Here is a 7,778-nt window from a genome sequence, read left to right as displayed (position 1 = left end):
CCTCAGGCCTGTTCAGAAACTCTTCTGTGACAGCTCATGTATGTCAATTTTATAGTAACTCCTGTCTGTCTGTAAACTCTGTGCACACACGCTTCCTCCCTTGGAAGCTCATTCCCCAGCCCAGTGAGGGCGGGCAGCTTGGCCGTGCTCAGTGTGTCAGGCTTGCTCTGCCTGGCAAACGCTGCCTTCCCCTGGTTCTGTGTCGTGGGATAGGATCTGGAGTTCCCTCTAAGTGGCTTCATCTGCGGATAGCAAAGAATTAAACCATCATCCTGCAACAGCATTGTCTCTACATTGGAGGCGGGTTTGACGGAGGGACCACTCAGTGGGTCAGGAACTGTCTGAGTGGCTGCACTCAGAGTTGTGGTCAGCAGCTCAGTCTCCAAGTGGAGAGCACTGACCAGGCAGGGTTGGGACTGGAGCTGTTTAACATTTTTGGGGGCGTGGACAGTGGGATCGAGGCACCCTCAGTGTGTTGCCCATCGACACAGCTGTGTGGTGCAGGGGACATGCTGAGGGAAGGATCCATCCTGAGCAGCAACATGGTGTCAAACAAGATCCTGAAGCTCCTCCATCACTGGGGCAAGGCCCCACCGTGAGCTCGCTTGGCTGCCTCAGCTGCTGCTCCCTGACATCCTGGAAGGGGCAGGAGAGGAGGTTGCAGAGTAGCTCCCGGCTGCTTGGGCCTGGCTCAGCTGTGGCCACCTTACAGGTGAGTGATTGCCCCCAGAAACACCTTCCCACTGTCCTGTGTGTCCCCGTGAGAGAGAAGGCACTTAGGCCAGGGAGTAATGGGCTAATAGGTGTCCCCATGGGGCTGGAGACAAAGTTCATTAAGTTTCTCTGTGGCTCCTATTAACTGCAATCAGCTTTTGCGGGTGCTCGCTGGGCTTTACACACGCTCTAATGCCATGTGGGGATTATGCCAAAGCCTTGCCCTGCTTGCTCCTCTTAATTAGTAACGCAAAGTGGAATTAAGGAGTTGAACGGTGGAGGAATGCGGAGAGGCCTTGTGGAGTGCGTTCCCCAGTGCGCCCCCCCCCCCCCCCCCCCGGTGCCTCTGGCTCCGGAGTCTCCCAGCTCCACCATGGGCTCTGCCTGCGCCGCCTGCCTGGGCCTCAGGGACCTGTAATCGGCTTCTCTCCCAGTAAATCGGATTTCTGCAGCTGTGCTGGGCCCGGGAGGGAGCGGGGGTGCCCAGGGTTGCCAGAAACCCTGTTCTCCCCTTGAGGATCCTCCTGCAGCTGCTGCTGCGTGGCACTGTTAGGGGATGCCATGGAGCTCAAAACCTTTCTCTTTGCCCATTGGTATCCGACACCAGCTCCCAGGGCCTGGAGACACGGTGTATCTAGGGATCAGACACTCCGAGGAACACTGTCCCCCTCAAGCGCCTGGTTTTCCTCCCTGCTCAGTAAAGCCAGAGCCCACCCTGCCCAAAGCTGGGGCCACGCGTTGCTGCTCCTCCCCGAGCTGGTTTGCAAAGCGTTGCACAAACCTTCCTGCTGCTGTTAAATATCCCTGTAAAGGAGGGAGACCGGTCTGTGGGCCAGGAGGGAGAAGGGAAAAGGCTGGAGTGACTGCCCAGAGGCACAGGATGTCACCTGCAGCTGGGGAAGGGGTGAGGGGGCCTTGAGGGCACCCCAGGAGCCACAGAGGAACCCCCAGTCCCTTAGCCAAGGTCGGCTTCATGAAAGGAAGATTGACAGCAAGCACAGGAGGAAGCCGAGGCGCAGCAGAGGAACAGTTGGGTGCTTTTCTCTGCCCCCTCTGGCTGTGGACCAGTCTGTGGCTGCCATCTCACAATGGCAGAAGACCTAGTGGGGTCAGGGACTGCCCACAGGCCATCCCCCACCTCTGGGGCTGCAGGAGGACGGGCTTTTCGTGGGCATCCTTCCCTCAGAGAAATCGCAGCCCACACTGGCACTTCCTGGAGACATGGGCTGCTGCTGTGCTCCTGGCCACAGGAAAAGCTCAGCCTGGCTCCTCCATGGCTGTGCCTGGGCCCTGCTTATTTCCGTGCAAAAATCACAGCATTTCTTCTCATTTTTCATGCTGTGACACAGGCAGGGCAGGGCTTGTGTCGCAGGTGTGTCTGCTCTTAAAAATGCCACCCTGCCTGCATCAGCCTCCAGCTGTGTGCAAAAGGAGGGATGCCCGATGCACACAGAACCGCTGTGGCAAGTGCTCCAAGGGCTTCGTGTCACCCCTGAGTGCCACAGCCCCTGGGTGCGTCAGGCCACCCCAGCGAGGGGAGCCAGCCTTGGCGGGAGGGTGAGGAGCACCCAGCGCAGCCAGGCTCGTGTGCAGCGCCTGGCTCCGATGCTGCTCCTCACCTTTAATTAGCACTGAAGGGTTGCTAAATCCCGAAACAAAGGCTGCTTGCTAATTAGTTTATTCTTTAAGTTGCTCCTGAAAGGCTGCTTTAATCATCTTGGAAAGGGCTGCCGAGGGATGTCGTTACTTTGTTAGGTCAGCTAATGGAGCTGAAAGAAAACAAACCTGCATGCACCCTCCCTCCTTCGCATCTCCCAGTGCTGGTGGAGATCAAAGCTAGGGTGACAGCGCGTCGTGGTGCGAGTTGGAAGCAGCGGCTGAGACCAGCCCTGCTTGCCCCAGTGCTTTCCTTTGGGAACAGGCAGCACCGGCTGTGCCGGGGGGGTGTTGCTGCCCGGCCGGGGCCATGTGCTCCAGCCCCACTGCTTCCGAGGATGTGACACCCCGCTCCTGCCGGGAGTGCTTTTAAAAGCAGAGTGGTTGAGAAATCGTGCCGATTCCCAGGGCTGATTGGGATTCTGTGGAGAATGTGAGAAATTTTGTGAAAGGCAAATGGTGCATTTGGACAAATTCCACAAATGAAATAACAGGGCCATGCAATTTTTCCTTCATTGGTTTTTCATTTCACTTTTTTTCTCTGCCCTACTCCTTCCCTCCCTCACATCCCCAGGAGCCTGGCTTCAGGAAAGCGTGTCCTCAGAGAAGAGAGGGGACACTAATGTTTTAGAAAGTTTTGGGTGGGTTCTTTAGGTTTGTTTTTTAAATTTGGAGAATGTTGAGCCCAAAGAAGTTTTACCCAAAATGTCATTTTATTCAAAATGCCCCCTCAGAACATGTTTGGTTTTGGTTTTGTTTTTAACTGCTCCCAGACCTCTGCTAGGGCCGAGCGATTCCCCTAGTCCCTACAAAAGTCTTAGGAACTCCTCATCCTCCCAGTGAAGGCCCAGGAGGGTGGAACCACTGTAGGCCTTGGCCTTTCCAACCCCCCCCCCCAGCCACCATTTCACCGTGTGGGACATTGCCACTGTGGTCACACAGAGGGATGAAGCTCCAAGAGCAGCACCAGGCCTGGAAGGCGCTCAGCCCCTTGTCTGGGAGCCCTGGTGGTGCTGGGAACCCCTTCAGTGCAGAAGCTGAGATGTTTTCCCTCTGTGCAGCCTCTGGTTGTCCTTGGGGAAGTAAAAGCTTGTCCTTGTTTTAACTCCAGAGCATTGGAGCTCTCAGGTACAGCCTGGAGCCCTGCACCACCTCCCCTGAGGCTTTCAGTGCCCGGGTAGAGCTTGTGCAGGCTGCCTGGACATGCCTGTGCATACCTTTCCTTAAAGGCTGTTTGCCTTGTGCCTGCTTAAAACTTTTGTGTGGGCAGGGAGCTGGTTTGGGCCAGGCACACTGTGGTTTAGGCCTTGCAGCTGAGTCCTGGCAGCTGCCCGCCACAGTCTGCCACGGACCATTTTCCACCTGGATTTTGGCTGCTGGATTCAACCGCTGTCCCTGGGAAGAAGGGAGCAGGGCTGTTCTGCTGTAGGAAGCTAGAGGGTGGGGAAGGAGCTGCCTTGCCTCTGCCCTGAGGTTTTAAAGCCGTAGTTGGTGAACACAGACCCAGCTGAGGAAGTCCTGAGTCCCTTGATAGCAAAATGAGATGATGCTTAAAAGCCAGAAGAACACCAAAGCTGCTGTTGTGACCTTAGAACAGCATCGGTTCCTTGCTTTGGTCCCTGAGCTGTTTCAGTACAGACCTGGCCCAGGAGCCCACAGTTCTCCCTCTTGCCCTGGTGGGCTCAGCTGCTCCCAGCCTCCTGTGGTGACCCCACCGCAGTGTCCCTGGGGGGCTGCGTCCAGGCCCCAGGAGGGCTGGGAAAGCTGCTGGCTTGGGGGCAGCAGGGTAATGGTGCAGGACCAGCCTCCCTTCCAGCCAGCGTAGGGTTTGCTGGGAGTGATGCCTTGGGCAGCTGCAGCTTTGGGTCCCTGCCTGCTCCATCATCTTCTGCTCCTGCCTGGACACGTGTCTGGGAGAGCTGGGGGCTGTGGGCAGGGCCAGGCAGGTGCCCTGTGGGCCTCCTCAGGGCTGGAGAGGTGCTGACATAAAACCAGTGGCTGACATTACCCTGAGAGCCCAGAGCTGCCTGTCCCCCGTGTCAGAGCCCTTGGCAGGTTGGGGACATTGAGGTGCAGCTGGGGAAGCACAGGAGGAGGCTGTAGAACCTCTCCACAGCATCCCAGAGGGTTTATGCTGCTGGCTGAACACCCCCGAAGGGCATCGGACAGGGCAGAGGCTGGCAAGGATGTGGCCCAGGGAAGGAAGGGCAGCTGGTGGCTGGGGTGCAGGGGGGTGAGGGGACCAGAGGTGCTGCTGGGGTGTTGCTCTGGGAGCAAAAAAACCAGCTGGTCCCTAATGTGGGATGGTTCTGGCAAGGCCGCTGCCTGCTGTTGTTGCATTTGTTGTTGCATTTGCTGGGTGTTGTCACCGTTGCTGTTGGGGCTGTGGCCTCTCGGGCTGCAGCACACTGACGATCATCTGGAGCACTGAGCTGGTGCCAGGCGTGAAACGCAGCCCTGTTCCCACCTGCTGTCCTCTTGCTGCTGTTTCCTCACGCTTTGGCCCTGCGGTGCCTTTGCCAGCCCCGGCAGGGCGGAGAGGGCTCTGTGGGTCTCCAGTGAGGCACAGTCACACCTGAACCCAGGAGCCAGCGCGGTTTTGGTGTGGTGCAGCCCAGCCTGAGGCATCCCGCTCTGCGTTGGCTCCCGCAGAGCTGTGGAACATTATCAGCCGGATGCTGCTGCTGCTGCAATCGCTGCTTTTGTTTTTTTTTTTTAATTGGGTGGAGAGTGGAAACATGGCATCCCCTTTCTGTGCAAACAAGAGGGATTTATAATCCAGGGGCCCAGCTCTCTGAGTTGGGCTAACGAAGCTCCCACCCCTCTCTCATCTCTTCTCCTCGTTTCTGAGCTCTCCATGGAAACAGGCTGAGCATCGTCCCTGCGGCCACCCCAACGCTGGGTCTGTCAGGGCTGGGGTAGATGTGCCCCAAGTTGGGACTGAAACAGCTTGGGGTTCCCGCTGGCCCGGGGTTCCTGCTGATGGTGCTGCTGACTGGTCCCAGCATGGGTCCCACCGAGCAGCTCTGCCAGCAGTGGTGGGGGACACGTGCCATGGGACAGCTGCTGCAGGTGTGGCTGGGAGGGCTCAGTTTTAATCAGAGGAAGGTAATTAGTGATTTCCATCCCATTCCCTTCCCCACAGACAGCTCAAGAAAAATCTGCAGTTGGTCAGTCTTGGTTTTCCTTTTAAAAACATTATTTCAAAATGCCCCTGGAGGGTTCAGAAAGAGGCTCTCGAGTTCCTGCCAGCATGGTTACAGCTTGCAAAAATAACCCCACTCCCTAATTTCTTGAGGCTCCAACAACAAATAAGTGGAGGAGCAAAGCACTGCTTCTCATGGAGCCCAGCCCAGCCCCGCCAACGGGACCGGCTGCAGCCGAGGGTTTTCCTCTCTCTGGCCCTGACACCACAGCGAGCACCGGGCGCTGGTGCCTGGGCACTGCTCTGAAGTCGGAGGCAGAGTTAGGCCCCAGAGTGAGCCCTGCAGGAGCCACAGCTGCTGCTGTGCACACCTAATGCACAGATTTATGGAAAAGAGAAAAAGGGGAATTTTTTTTTGAAGAGCTGGCAGCAGCAAGGGGATTTCCTTTTGTCCTCTCCTGAAGGTGCTCTGGAGGACAAAGGGAATCCACATTCCCCTCTCCTCTAGACAGAGGGCATGTGCATCTCCTGTCTATTTTTCCTTCTCTCTCTTGTCTCTATTTCTTTAAACTGCAGGGAAGGGCAGGTTGCCCCAAGTGGAGACCTGGGGGCTCTGTGCTCTCTCCCGGCTCTGCTCCCCATCACCTCCAGCTCCCTCAGTCTGCAAAGGTGCTTGGGGGTTACAGGCTGGTCGGCCCTTTGCTCGTGGGTCCACAGGGTGGGTTCCTGGCGCTCCCGGCTGCCCAGCACTACTGCTCTGATGCCCGTTGACATCCGAGGGACAAGGGGACAGAAGAGGAGAACCACATGGCAGGGCCTTGGCCGTGCTGATTTTCAAGGGATTTGGTCACTCCCTGGATTGCCTTAAGCCCCTTGGTGACAGCATGTGACTGCCGGAGGCCCCAGGAGTGGGGAATGCCAGGGTGCCTGAGCCCCTGCCTGCTGCTGGCAGCCCCTGCCAGTCCTGATGTCCTGGTCCTGCTGCCGGCCCAGCCTAGGGCTGGAATCTCCACTGCGCCCAAACCAGCCCAACGGGGCAGCCGCTTGGGAGCCCTGACCCGCACGAACCTCCAGGCCTCTGCCTGAACTTGGCTGTGGGTGAAGGTGATGCTCCTCCTCCTCAGGAGGAAAAAATACTTGCCTGGGCCTTCCTGGCATGCTTCTTGGTCCATCGCTCTCAGCAATTAGCCCTTGGGAGCGGCTGGGGAGTAGTTTCTCCTGTTCGTTCTTTCTCACGGGAGTTTCACATCAGAAGCTCTTCCCCGTAATTTGCTCTGATGTGTGTCTGCCCCAGCTGAACCTGCACAGCAGCCGTAACCTCACCTGCCCGCAGGTTGAGACGAATAAAATGCTGGTCCTGCCATAAAGCTAAGATCTGCAGTGGGTCTAAGGGTCCACAGAGCTCAAGGAATGTGTCTTCCCTGCTGTTTGTGAGGGACCCTCTGCTTTCCAGAAATTGCTCTTCTCACCTTCATACAGCAGAGGTACCTCTGGTGCCCGAATAATACCTTGCAAACAGATGCAGTTACACATGCTAGTGTTAATTTTTTTTCATCCTGGGAGAATAATTGATACATAAAAATTAATTTTGATGAAGAACTGGTGTGTCACAAAGCATTTTGGATTTTTTATTTTACCATGAGGGAAAACCCATCTACCCCAGAATAACCCCATGCTGGTGCCTGAGCCAGCCCTGGGATGAAATCAGTCCTGCCACAGGAGCTGGGGAAACTGAGGCAGGTGGAGGTAAGAGGAGGTTGAGCAGGGCAGGGCTGGAAGGAGAACAGGCAGCAGGACAGAGACCCAGCAGCTGCCATCTGCAGTCCCGGGGAGCTACCGGCAGCGGGCTCAGGGACCCTCTCCCTCTGCTCAGCCACGCTCAGCTCCCTGCGTCTCACCGTGGTGCCGCCGGCAGCGGTGAAGGCAGCAGGAGGGACGGGACCAGGCGGAGCTGAGGCGGGGATCACGGCAGGTTTGCTTGCCAGAGCTGCCAATTGACAGAGGTGACAAAGTTTCGGTGGTCGGCCCTCCAAGCCCCTCCTCTGGATGCTTTCTGCAACCCCCCAACACCTCCCAGCCCTCACAGGGGCAGCTCCAAGCAGAGCCCCGAGGCAGCACTGTGCTGGGTCCCAGCGGGTGCCATGTTTGTGCCACGTTGCCCACACTATGTCACCCAACGCTGGAGGTGCCCTGAGCAGTGGCTGGTATGTCCCTGCTGACCCTCACAACAGGGCGAGGACATCGCATCCACTGGCGTGTTTCT

The sequence above is a fragment of the Athene noctua genome, chromosome 13 (assembly GCF_965140245.1).
Source record: "Athene noctua chromosome 13, bAthNoc1.hap1.1, whole genome shotgun sequence".
NCBI lineage: Eukaryota > Metazoa > Chordata > Aves > Strigiformes > Strigidae > Athene > Athene noctua.
The sequence above is the reverse complement of the archived record's forward strand: the minus strand, read 5'-3'. Positions refer to the sequence as shown.